Source organism: Petaurus breviceps, unplaced genomic scaffold, assembly GCF_028583685.1.
Source record: "Petaurus breviceps papuanus isolate PSGF00001 unplaced genomic scaffold, PetGlider_PUasm1.0 185, whole genome shotgun sequence".
Classification (NCBI taxonomy): Eukaryota; Metazoa; Chordata; class Mammalia; order Diprotodontia; family Petauridae; genus Petaurus; species Petaurus breviceps.
In genome coordinates this window covers 17025494-17039252 of record NW_027185797.1, presented here as the reverse complement: position 1 = coordinate 17039252, position 13759 = coordinate 17025494, and the positions used below count along the sequence as shown (strand labels likewise).

The following is a 13759-nucleotide window of genomic DNA, read 5'->3' as shown; positions in this document are numbered from 1 at the left end:
AAATTGTTATTTACCTACCTTTTGCCAGGCATTTCAAGGGTTAGGAATAAGTCTGGTAATTATATAACTTAAACCTACACAATTGATTGGAAATATATCTATGTGTGTGTGTATATATATATATGTATATATATATCTATCTATATCTATATATAAATTCAATATAAATATTCATAGGATCTACACACACAGAATTCTAAAATTCCCTAATGACTCAAAGTAAAATTTGGGATGTGTGATATGTCAGTTAGAGTTCTTTCCACATAGCCCATCCAACTTTAAATAATTGAAACAGATCAGAATCCAGACTATTGACCAATGTTTCTCAAGGGAGTTCTAGAGTGGCGGTACTAATGGAGCTTTGCATGGATGACTTTTTTTTTCCCCAGGATGATCAATGCCATTTTCATAGGTGAGAGGAAAAATCTAGTTAGAAAGATGTCAACCCTTTCTCAAGCCTACAATAGACTAAGTACTTCTGAAACCTTGGGAGGTGTTGCTGCCACCATTCTCTGACACTTGAGAATAACTGCCTTGGTTGGCTATCTGTGCCTCTTTTCTGATTCCTTACTTTATCTCAGCATTCATTTGGTACTTTCTGAAAGGTCACTCTTTACTCTCCAAACCATGTTGTTATCTTCTAGAATATAGGGCACCAGTTATTAATCCATGTACCATCATACTCCTAGGGGAATCTTCAGGAAACCAGAGTTCATTCTTTTAGCTTTCTAAAGTGTATTGTTCTAACAGATCTTTCTTTGCCACACAGATCAGTGCCTTGTTTTTCTTATGGCATTTCATTTTCTCAAATCAACAAATCAATTTCATTATGTGCCTACTATGTGCCAGGAATTATATTAAACTCCGGGGATGAAAAGAAAGGTGAAACCAGCCCCTGCCTCAAGGAGCTCATAATCTAATGGGGAGACCACACATAAACAACTATGTACAAAAAAGATAGAAATTGGAATTGGAAAAATAATTGTATTATTGGAAATAATCAATAGAGAGAAGGCACTAGGACTGAAGAGATTTTGCTTCCTTTCCTCCCTTTTCTTCTTATATCTTTTTTTCTTCCCTGCTGTTTCTCTTTTCTTCCTTTCTCTTTACATAATCACAGGATTTCATAGTTGGAAGGGACCAATTTCCTATCATTCCAATTTTGTAAAATGGGTCATTAGTCCATCTATCAAAGAATAATAATGTACTCTCTAAAATCCCTAGCCATTGGTTATCCAGCCTTTGGTTAATGACCTCCAATGAGGGGGAAGCACCCGCCTCCTCAAGTAGCCCACTCCTCATTAGAGCAGTGCTCGATGTAGGATTTGTTCCTTGCATCCACCCTCAATCTTCCTCTTTGCTACTCTTACCTATTGCTCTGGAATCTGTCTTTTGGGGCCAGACAGAACAGGTGTGACATCTCTGCTAAACACCTAGCCACTCCCCACCATGCTCCTGTGTCATCTCTTCTCTCTGCTAGCTTTCTGTAGGTGTTTCAACAGACCCTCACATGGCATGAACTCAAAGCCCACCAGAATCCAAGTTTTCTGTATTTGAATTATCTTGATTTGTCAAAGTCTTCCCTAAAATGGGATGCCCAAAAGGCATTTGACTAGGACAGAGTACACCCAGATTCTCTTATTTCTGGATGCTAGGCTTCTCAATTTGTTCTCTGCTGCTATATGACAATGCTGATTCACACTGAACTCGCATATTCTTCCATCAGGCTATCTAGCCATGCTTTCATCACCACGTACTTGTGGAGTTGATTTCTTGAAACCAAGTGACAATTATTCCAATTAAATTTCATTTTATTTGATGCAATCCAATGAACTACACCATCGAGATATTTTGCGATCTTTCATCAAGAACTTTATGTTAGCTATCCCTTTCAGTTTTGTTATATCTATGAAGTAGAGAAGCATTTCATCCATGTATTCATCTAACGACTAATGAAGATTTTATAAATAGCACAGGATCAAGCACAGACCCGTTGGCACAGCTACATGCCACTGTTTATAGAATGCCAGGCACAGGATCAGGAAGATCCGAGTTCATATTCAGCTTCAGATACTTCCTCTAGCCATGGCAAATCACTTATCTTCTGTTTGCCACAGTGTCCTGAAGTGTTAGATGAGGATAATAACAGTACCTACTTCCCAGGGTTGGGAGGATACCATGAGAAAATATTTGCAAAGCACCTAGCACATTTCCTGGCATATAACTGGTGCCTAATAAATACTCATTCCCTCTACCCCTTCCCATTCTTCTGCAGACTTCCTTCCATGAGGAAATCAAAACTAGTGCTCAAACCTGCCATTCAGTCAGTTCTGAATTCGTCTGATTTTACCTCTATTCACCCATAAGGCTCTACTTTTCCCACCAGATCTTTTTTACTTTCATTTTATTAATTGTAGGTTTCCATATATTCCTGCCTCACTTCAGCAAATCATAGAAGTTTAGAGCTGGGAGATAACTTAAAGATATTCCCTCCTAAGTCCTTTTCCCAGAGGAAGATCCCAAGATCCAAAGAAGTTAAACAATGTATGGAACTCACAACAAGTCATAAAACTTGTGTCAGTGTTAAGACTAAAACCCAGGTCTCCTGATTTAAAGTTTTCTGTTTCATAGGAAGTTTAGAAATTATCTTTGTATACCTTTTACACAACTGGAATGATAGGAAATGGGTCAGGAAAAAAGCAATCAAGAAGAGAAAGGAATCCTTGATCAAATGCAAAGTCCTATGGCAGAGATTCAGTTCAGGGTGAGCTGAAGGTACCCCAGGGAAGAGCAGAAGGCATAGAGGCATGTACAGTGGCCCCCTTCCAGCTGGCCTCAAATACCGATGGTGACTACTAAGTCCTGGCATTTGGACCAGGATGTTCTGTTCCAGTTTAAGCTAGAGGGCATGCCATATGAAATCCTTTCCTCTCTCTATCTCAGGGGAGACATCAAACGTGACCCCTCTCAGAAGGATAGTAGAAAGAATTCGGGAAAGTATCAGAAGACCTAGATGAACTGACACAGAGAGAAGAGATAGGAGAATGACATTTACAATGTTTCCCATAATACGAATTAATTAAAAAAACACTAAAAATCATCAAATTCTCATTAATCACAATGATCAGTCTGGGGTCTGAAGGACTGATGATGAAGCAATTGCCCCTCCTTGTGATAGAGAGGTGCTTGTGTGTGTGTGTGTGTGTGTGTGTGTGTGTGTGTGGCAGTGTAGGGTGGGACAGAGAATGACACCTGGTACAGATGCTGTCAGACCGAGGTGCCCGTCAGCTCCACTAAACCATTTTCTTTGTTACAGGCATAAATTCTAGATGCATAGTTCATCAGTAATTAGTAAAAGAGTACAAGGTGGGAAAAAAGTATTAATTTTTTTAAAGCAGTAGCACATTACATTAATCCTGAGGTTGAATTAGAGTCTACCTAATTTAAGCTGGTACTTAAGTGCTTCTATATTTAGGGCTGATGCCAACCCGATCATGAGGTTATGGTAGGGAAAACAGAAATTAACTCAGATTTCATTATTTAACAAAGACTTCCAATTGATGTTGGTCTAAGAGAATCACTTGAAGGACCAAAATAAGAAAGAGATTAGAATTTTCCAATGTTGGTCCAGTTAGGTATTTGAGACAAAGGGATGCTGGTCCTGTAAGATCAATCTATCCCACTACAATTTGATATTCTCAAAACAAATCAGTTGGACAAGAAGGGAGCAATGGCTATGTATCTATCATAGGAAATGCAGCCATCCTTGGGTCCCAGTCTTTTCTGGGTCCTAGAATATACATCAATCTAAGGATATGGTCAGTTCAGGGGTTATGACCTCATGACCACAAAATGAGATATTTGTAAAGCGCTTTGCAAACCTTAAAGAACTATATAAAGTTATAATTATTATCATCATCATGGTCATTGTCATGGGGCCCACAATGCTCCTGGTGCTTGGATCATTTTGTATCTAGGGAAGATGCAAGCCATTCAGCCCATTTTTCAAATACACTAGTCCAACAAACCCTGTAGGGTTTTGTGCAGTGGATAAATGGCTGGATACAACCTGTGTAACCATAGACAATTCACTTTACCTTGGACCTGGAGGGAAGAAGGTGGAATAAACCACTGTTCATCCTCATAATAGAGAGATATATGTGTACTACGTGTGTGGGGTCAGGGGATGACAATTATTGCAGATACCATTGGACATAGGTTCTCTTTTAGCTTTACTGAACTTTATTTTACTGAACTCTATTTTACTGAACTCTTTTACTTTACTGAACTATTTTCTTTCTTACAACAGAAGGTTTCTCTATTTTGGAGCCTCAGTTTCCCCATTTTAAAGGGGGAGAATAATACCAGTAGTGTCAGTCTTTCACAGTTGTCCCATGACCCCACAAATTTAAAGTTGGAAGGAAGCTTAGTAACTCTCTAGCCTAATTCATTCATTTTACAGGTTAAGAAAATGAATCTCCAGAGAGGTTTTAAAGGGCCCTGTCAAAAGTCCCATACTGAGAAGTAACCAGCTGAGCCAGGATCTCAGCCCCAGTCCTCTGTCTACAAATTGAGGGCCCTCTCTGCTATTCCATCTCTCAGAGGAGATGATGTGGGTAAAACACTTTGTGAATCTCAAAGCATTGATTTCTGTTATTATATGACTATCTCAATCATAACGAAATAAGACCTGAATAAATGCACCCCAAGGTTGGTTCAATTCTGTTATTCCTTGTGGTTGTACCTTATGAATTCACCAGTCATTTTGGCTGATTGTTGATGTGGTCATGAGAAGCAGAGCCTAACCTGCACTGGACTCCCTCTTGCCCTCCCCAGTGAACCCTCTTCTCCTGTCCCTGCACCTGTCCTGAATCTCAAAAGTGACACTATTATTCCAGGTGCCTAGGGATGGGTTAGGTCCACCTCTGAACTCACACTCAAAGGGGCCATGAGGCATCTCTCCTGGGTGCATCAGGACCAGAAGAGGTGACATGAGCAGCCTTTGTTCTCACAGAAACTCCTAAGAAATGTCTCTATTAGCACTCCCATCAGTTAATTAAGCATGACCTCCAATGACCATGAAGGCAGTAGGAGGTGCACATGGTTTCAGCTCCTGCTACAGTGACATGAGGCAGCAGCATGGCAGTATGGGAGTGACCTTTAGAAAAAACATCTAGCTTAGTAAGTCTCCCCAGCTGCCATGAAACTAAAGCCTGCATGGGACACTTGGATTAATTTCTTGCCTCTCTAGATTAACCACATATGAACTCCCTGTTACGTGCCAAATGGAGTCTTTGAAGGGGTATCAGGTAACGGCATCTCAATCTTGGCATAATGGAGGGGGTATTTTGGTCACCTATCTCATCTCACTCTGCCTTTGCCATCTGGGCATGTAGGATTCTCTGGTGTCCAGTGACCTGACTCTCTCTCCTTCGCAGCCCCTCCTCGCATGGTGCCAATGATGTTTTATTTTATTTCTATGACAAATCCTTTTATGCACTCCCATAAAATCACTCATGAATGATAACAATTCAGCAGTTGCAATGCTGCAGCTATAAATGAGGCCATAGGATAGAATGGAAAGATCACTGGGTATGGAGTCAGATGAGGCAGGTTCAAATTCTGATTTTTGCTTCTTTATACCTGTGAGACTGTGAGCAACTTGACCATCCACAGTCTGTTTGGATGGAAAGAGGTTTTTTTAACAGCCTCTGAAGCTTTCTTGAAACTTGCCTACAGAAAATAAATAGAATCATTAAGGAGGGTTACAGTGGTGTCATGAGGACAGAAAGACTAACTGGGAGTAAGAGACTAGTGATGCCTACTGAGAATGGGGGTGGTAATAATACCCCTCCTAATAACCGAACATTTATATAACACTTTAAGATTTATAAAAAATCTTTACAAATATCTTTTTATTCTCACAACTCTGGGGGAAGGGCTTAGATGTTATTATTCCCATTTCAAAGATGAGGAAACTGAGGAAGACAAAGGTTAAGTCAGTCCATAGACATTTATTAAGTACCTACTATGGGACAGGTATATTTTTAAGTGCTGGAGATTCAAACAAAGAAAGGTAAAACACAGTCACTACTCTTGAAGATCTCATAATCTAAGGAGGGAGACAATGTGAAGATAATTGTGCACAAACTATAATGTAGGTTAAATGAGAAATAATCAACAGGCATGAGAACTAAATGACTTGCCTGGAGTCACTCAGCGATGACATTTCGAAGGCAGGATTGGAACTCAGGGTTTTCTGATTCCAGGTCTGGCATTCTGTCCACTGAGTCACCCACTCAGTTGTCTCTAGTTACTTAAAAGCAGGCAGCACTGTAGAGACGTAGAGTCACGGAGGAGAACATTAGTCCCAGAGCAGCCAGGCTCTCCTCTAAGTACTACCTGTGGTCATATACATTGTGGTGGTCTGTGGGTGGAGGTTTGCTTACTGGGGCTATCGTTTCTTTCTATAGCTTGTGATGTAAATTCTACCAGTTTTTCCTTTACCTTGCAAATAAAATTGTTCATGGTTAAAAAAAAAAACAAAGAAATTCCTCTCCCCTTGTCACACCTCCCCTCCCCCCTTTTAGGAGCAAGTTTTATTAGATTATGGGACCACAGAACATAGAAGGGACCTAAAGCTGATTCTAAAACTAGAAGGAACTTTCCATCTCACAAGACTAAAAACCTTAGAAACTAGCTTACTTCCTGTTTTCCATTTTGCAAAGAAGGAGTTTGAGAGTCTGATTTTCCCAAGGACACACAGGTGGTAATAAATAGAATCAGGATTTGAATCCAGGCCCTCTGTCTCCACAGCCAGCAGTTGCTGATTCATTGTACTATGCTACCCTTGCGTAAGACACCAAAGTAATAAGATGTGGACACCAGAAGCAGAAATGACTGTGAGCTCCTCACAGGAAAGGATGGCCTTTTGCCTTTCACTATGTCCCAAGTGCTCATCTCAGTGGCTGGCACCCAGTAGGCACCTAATACATGTTTACTGATTGAGAAATGGAAGGCAGGAAAGGATGCATTTATTGCCATCAGTTCTCACCTAGATCCCTTGTCTCCTAATTCAGTGCTCTCTCTCCTTCTCTGGAGCTCTGTATAGCAGGCATGCATATTCTGGTTTCTAATCAAAGTTTTTCTTTTTCTTTTTTTAAATCCTGAAACTACTAATGAGAAACTTTAGGGGAAAATTGACAGTAATGAAAAACTTTAATACTGCAATAATGTCTAAGAAGAAGTAATTTGATTTAATGACACACTCATCTTAATCGTGGTATTCTTCAGATGAACTTTTTTCCCCAGAATGCCTTCATTCTCAGGAAGATAAAAATGAAATGCTTAGCCAGAAATGTTCACATTATATCACATGAGGATTACACCCTTGACAATTTCCACTTTCAGTTCTCCCCTGTCCACTGAACACAAAGGATTAAGAAACTAAGAAACCTATTCTACATTTGCAACATTTCATCATCCATGGTACAAGCCTCCATCCCAGTATGGAAAATAAGGTAATGTGGGATTGTGTACAAGGATGCTTCCATATTCTCTGGAATAGGTGGCTACCAGCCTCTTTCCTTCTACTCCCTTTCATCTCCCCTTGACCTCATTCATTCATTCAGCACCTACTATGGGCCAGGCATTGAGCTGGGTGCTGGGAAATCCAAAGATGGAAGAATGAGAGTCTCCACCGTCAAGGAGTTTGCATATTACTCAGGGGAGATAACAGGTATACAGTTGAGCAAATACAAAATGCGTACCAATAGCAAATAGAAACTAATTTTTAGTGTGTTGGAGAGAGCACTAGCAATTGAGATGGTCAAGGGTATGGAAGGGAGGAAAGATTTTTCCCCTAAGTTTAGTCCTTGAAGAAAGTGAGGGATTCCAAGAGGCAGTTCCACCCCCCACCCCATTTGTATTGTTCCTCAGGTGTTTTTAACAGCTAGGCAGAGCCAAACTTGATAACCGTAAGATTTAAAAGTTCTAAAAAATAATTTACCATGATGTTTATTTCAGTTTCTTTAAATTTTTTTTCCCAATTACATGTAGAAAATTTTAGCATTTTAAAAAATTTTGAGTTCCAAATTCTCTCCTTCCCTCCCTCTCCTTTCTCTCCCCTGAGACAACAAGCAATTTGATATGGGTTGTACATGCGCAACCATGCAAACATAGTTCCATATCTGTGGTGATAATTCTCTGTCTTTCAATTCTTTAGTAGAAAGCACAGCAATATCAAGTATGATTATGATTTCAGTTGGATAAAGAACAGGAGGGTGAGAGGTGTGCCTTGTTTTTAATAAGCTCAGTCATTTCCAAATACCCCTCCCTCCATTTTTAATAAGCTCAGTCATTTCCAAATACCCCTCCTTCCCATTAACAAATACTTAGGAAGCACCTTGGATGCACTTAGTACTATATCATGTACTATGAAGGCTCCAGAAGAAGGGTGACCCAAGGGCATCAGCCATAAAGAGCCTATGATTTCTTTTAAGAGATGGAACTAATGCATTCAAGACAATATCAGACTATTCAGGTTCATCCAACAAGCAAGGCTTAAGTGATAGCCAAAGAACCTGGATGGATGGGGGTCGAGGGGGACTTAAACCCATGTGCTTTGCTGAGCACTAGCAAGACAGAGCCCCACATGAAAATAAGAATGTAAGTTCATGACCCTAAAGGAGCCTATATCCTACTGGAACGTGATATAGGGTATCCCACAAGTCTTAAGGTAGCTGCCCTAAGACTTTTGGGACACCCTATGTAATATATGACAACCTGGTGCTAAATTACATGTTGTGGTATGCCATACAAGAATTAACTGAAGGAAATGGGGAGGGCTATGTTAGAGAGTGAAGGCTTGGTGTTGGGGGCAGGATGAGGAAAAAAGGAAAAGGGCTGCCTTCAAGTGCCCCAAGGACTGACTCATGGAAGAAAGATTAGACTAATTCTATTTGTCCTAAGAGATTAGAATGAGGAGTGATAAGTGGCTGTTGAAAAGGGCAAAGTTTAACTTGACAAACCCCCTAAGCAATTAGAGCTATCCAAAAGTATGATGGACTGCCTTGGAAGCTGGAGGATTTTGTCATTGTAAACCTTGATGCAAAGGCTAGAAGACCATTAGTCAGGTGTACTGTAGTGGGGCTTCCTTCTACGTATGGGTTGGGACTAGACAGTTGCTGAAATCCTTTCCAACTAGGCAGCTGGGCGGGACAAGGGCTAGAGGCCTGGATTGTGAGACAAAAAACCCTGAACTCAAATCTGGCCTCAATACTCCCTGTGTGACCCTGGGCAAGTCACTTAACCTCTCAGTCTCAGTTTTCTCATCTCTAAAATGGGGATGATAATAATAGCACTTACTTCATGAGGTTGTTGCAAGGACCAAATGAGATAACATGCGGCATTCTTTTCAAACCTTAAAGTTCTAGATAAAAACTCCCTGTCCTCCATCTTCTCTATCTCCTGGTCTTCCATTTCTCCAGTTCTATGGCTAGATGGCCTTCCAAGTTCCCTTTCAGCACTAAATCTCTGGTTTATTTAGTAGCTCATGTGTCTGCAGCCCTTTAGGATTTGCAGAGTTTAACTCATATTATCTCACTTGCTTCTCACAAGAGTCTCATTTTATAGATGAGGAAACTGAAGCTTACATAGGTGAGATAACTTCCTCAAGGGTGCACAGCCAGAAAACGTCTGAGGCAAGATTCGAACTCAGATCTTATGGACTCCATATCCGGCATTCTCTTCTCTGTGCCTGCTAAGCTTCCTACCTAACGGGGACGTCATAAAGATGAAATGAGACCATGTGTGCCAAGTGTGCAGAGCTATGCAGGTGTGAGTTATTATGGTAATAACACCAGTAATAATGATTATTATTACTAAAAACCAAGGTTTCTGGGGGTACTTCAGGACCTTCTTGCTCATTCATCCCTAGCTGTTCCAGAGACTTATTTCTACCTTGTGGTAGTGAGCATCTTGTGTGCCTCCATCAATTCCTATGTGAGGCTGAAAACTTTTGTCTCAGAGTTGAGAGGCTTTGGAATAAAATATAGTTTTTAGAATACCATTATGATTTCCTAGCTAGCAAAGTAGTCACTAGTCTATTTAACTTAACGGCTGAGAAGCTTATTCCTTTTTGAAGATATTACATCTACAAATAGAAGATATTTCCTCAGGAACATCAGTTGACAGGTACTTAAAATGCAGTATTCCACCCCCTGATTAATCATTCTGATATACAAGGAGATTCAATAAGTTAGAACACACCTACCTAGCCCAAGGAAGAGCTGAGAAGCTGTCCTCTCCCCAACCCTCGGCAGTTATTCTTTACCCTCTGCCCCTCAATGTATGACATCTCTCTCTCTCTCTCTCCTTCTCCGTCTCTCTCTCCCTCTCTCCTCCTCTCTCTCTCTTCTCTCCCTCTCTCCTTCTCTCTCCTTCCTTCCCTCCCCCCTTCCTCTCTTTCTTTCTCTCTCCTCTCTCTTTTCTCTCCCCCTCTCTCTCTCCCTCTCTCTCCTTCCTTCCCCCCCCTTCCTCTCTCTCTTTCTCTCTTAAAATCAGATTCCAAGTCCCAGGATGAGTCAAATGATTATCCAGTCTTTGCCAAATTATGATCTAACTAAAAATAATAAATCATTAGATAAATAAAAGCTGAATATTTGGCTGTATCAGGCACTATACAAATTATGAATGATGATTGTTGCTGAAACAGCTGGGTCTTAGAATGATTGCATTAAGTACAGATGATGTTTTCTCCAAGTCTTTCCACAATTTATTCAGAGATACCTATAATTTTCCTTTATGTGGGGTGAGGGGGGGAGGGGAGATCTGGACTTGAGATTTTATCAGTGTTAGGTTTCCCTGATGCAAACCAGGAACTCTTGGGTAATTTATAATCTTAGGGAGTTTAGGGGCAACAAGAGAGTAAGTGACCAGCCCACAGGCACAACAGTACTGCCAGTACATGGCAGGGCTAGGTGTCAAACCCAGGGCTCCTTGAATCCAAGGCTAGCCCCTCTATTCCCTATGCCATGCTAGCTCTCTCATCCTTCTTCCATGGAGCCTCTTTCTCCTCTTCACATTCTCACAAGTCCACCGTGTTGACATCTGCCCCCATTAATGAAGTTAGAAATTTCCTAGATGCCCAATATTCCTTTCCAGGGGTATGGGAGTTTAAAGGGAGAAAAGCATGGGCACTGACTAAAAGTGAAAGGTGGCAGTGAGTGGCATGAGAGAACCCTTAAAAACATGAATAAAAGAGGAACATGCATCCAAATGGCAGGAAGGAAATTGACTCCTGAGCTGCTTCAAATCATCACTTAAAAAAAAACACTAATTGGGGTACCAAGCAACTGAAGCCAATGAGAGAACCAAGAAGAGAGAGGGAGGGGAAGCTCCCTCATCAGCTGCCTATATTTCTGTTTCCTACGTGGGTGTTCTCCCCCTCCCTAGCTTGCAAACCTTTTCTGAAGGTCAGTCTGCCAATTGCTTTCCACTCTTCAGAACCAAAAGAAATAAATGAAATATCAGAGAAGAACAAAGAATTATCTCCAAAGCAAAGGAAGATAATTGCTTATTACCAAGGTGAAGTCAACAGATACGTCAAGGCTGTGTGGTCTTGAACTTAGGAGACAGGTCTTGGACAATTACTTGAGATTCAAAAAGGTTATTTGACTTGCCCAAGGTCACACAGTTAAAAATTGTCAGAATCAGGACTCAAATCCAAATGTCTTACTCCAAGCATAGGCTTATTCTGTCCACTATGGTTCCTTTTCTGTCAACAGATATATTTTATCTTATCTCTGAGCTATATCTCCTGTTCATTTTTTTTTAAAGATGGCTTTTTATATATGTGTATGGTGTGGTTTCCTCCCTTTCACCTTTGGGTAGACTCCCAAATCTCCCCCTGATGTTTATTCAGGCATGTGACAGCCCACCCAGTCAGGGAATTCATCCTTAAATTCAACCTTAATACTCTGTATTGCCATTTCTGTTCCCTCTAGTCCTGTCCTTGGTGAAAATAGAGCTCAGCTATCCCAGTCCCATAGAATAATCCTCAGGAGAGGATTGTGATGGGTTAGGAAAGGCTTTGGTCCAAGGAAGTCAGAAGACCTGGCTGAAGCTGGGCATGTCACCTGACTTCTGAATGGCTCAGGAAACTCATGAAGACTTTATGGCACAGCTTAGGCTGATGTAATCTGCTTAGAGGAGAGAGCTTCCTCCTTGGGCATTCGTCGTTTACCCTACTGATATCACAAGCTCAGATTAAAAAACAGAAATACCCAATCCTTCCCATTTTTGCAGTACTTAAACATGTATAAATATCCTTGCAGCATCTCTGTGCTAGAGAGTAATCAAATATTATCATATCCATTTCACTGATGAGAAATCAGAGGCTGATAGAAGGTAACGGAATTTCCCTGGGTCTCACAACTAGTAAGTGTCTGGACTAGGATTTGTTTTTGTCTTTTTTGGAGGGGGGAGGGCAGGGCAATTGGGGTTAAGTGAATTGCCCAAGGTCACACAGTTAACTGTGTTAAGCGTCTGAGGCTGGATTTGAACTCATGTCCTCCTGACTTCAGGTCTGGTGCTCTATTCACTGTGTCACCTAGCTGCCCCTGAACCAGGATTTGAAGTCAAGTATCTCCTAAATCCAAAACCAGCACATTGAGAGTTCTTATCCATTTTATGTCATGAATTCCTTTGGTGGTCAGTCTGGTAAAGCCAATGAATCTCTTCTCGGAAGGATGTAAATATGTAAAATAAAATATATAAGATTATAATGGAAATGATTACATTGAAATAGAGTTCTCAAAATATTCTTTTTTAATTTCACAGATCCCCAAGCTCAGAACCCCAAGCTCTAGCATATTTCAGTCACATAAAGTCTGTGCCTTGTATTTGCTGCTCCTTCACCTCTGTCTTGCCTCTCCAATTAGATTGTAAGCTCCTTGAATAATGTGGACAGAGGAGAACCAGTGGAGGTGGATGAATATGCATCAAAGGGCATTAGGGAAATTAACTAATATATTGAGTTACTTAAAATTATCACATTTTAAAAAGTAATTGAGATACCAGGAAATTGACCATACCCTTTCTGTGCCCTCCATATGCCTAATACAGTTCTGGACAGCATGGTAAGATGGAAATAATACTGCATTTGCTAGCAGACACAGAATTTCAGACTTAGAAAGGATCTCAGGGGCCATCTATTCCAACCTATATACATGGAAGAGTTACCCCTTTTGCACCCCAGGACCATCCAGCCCTCCAGGGAGGGACTCCCATTACCAATGGAGGAGGACCATTCCATTGTTAGACAACTTCAAGAGGTTTGTCCTTGGGTTGGGTCTGCATCTGGCTCCTTGCTACTTTCATTCAGTGCTCCTATTTCTGCTCTCTTGGTCCAAACCAAAGCAAACCAATCTTTCTACCATATGGTAGTCCTTAAAATCCTTGAGGAGGGCAACCATGTCTAGAGGACAAATCCTGTTACTTCAATAAGTCCTCATAGACCAAACTCTTCCCCAACCTAGTGCACTCCTGTGGATGCCTTCCGGTTTAGTCATGCAGAGTCTTCCTAAAAGGTAGTGTCCAGAACTGGATCCAACACTAAAGAGATGTACATGTGAAGCCAGGGTACAGTGGAACTCTTACATGCCTACTCATTGTTTTTCATTTTATATTTAGGGTTTAAATCCTCCTGCCTTTCCAGGACTCTTTTGGGAACCAGACTAGGCAAACCGGACTAGCCAAA

General features: G+C 40.9%; 1 protein-coding gene and 1 pseudogene across 5 annotated transcripts in view; both read right to left on the bottom strand.

The window, feature by feature from the left end:
• The window catches only part of RARB (retinoic acid receptor beta), an 802273-nt gene that overhangs the window by 477349 nt on the left and 311165 nt on the right, over window positions 1–13759 (bottom strand). Inside the window, exon 2 of one of the 5 annotated variants that reach the window (XM_069088508.1) lies at window positions 6203–6333. The exons of the other annotated variants lie outside the window; for them this stretch is intronic. The gene's annotated coding sequence lies outside the window, so the exon portion shown is untranslated. The remainder of the gene's footprint in view (window positions 1–6202; window positions 6334–13759) is intronic. 5 annotated transcript variants of the gene reach the window in all.
• Window positions 1–13759, bottom strand: part of LOC138161573 (uncharacterized) — a 52773-nt pseudogene that overhangs the window by 20812 nt on the left and 18202 nt on the right.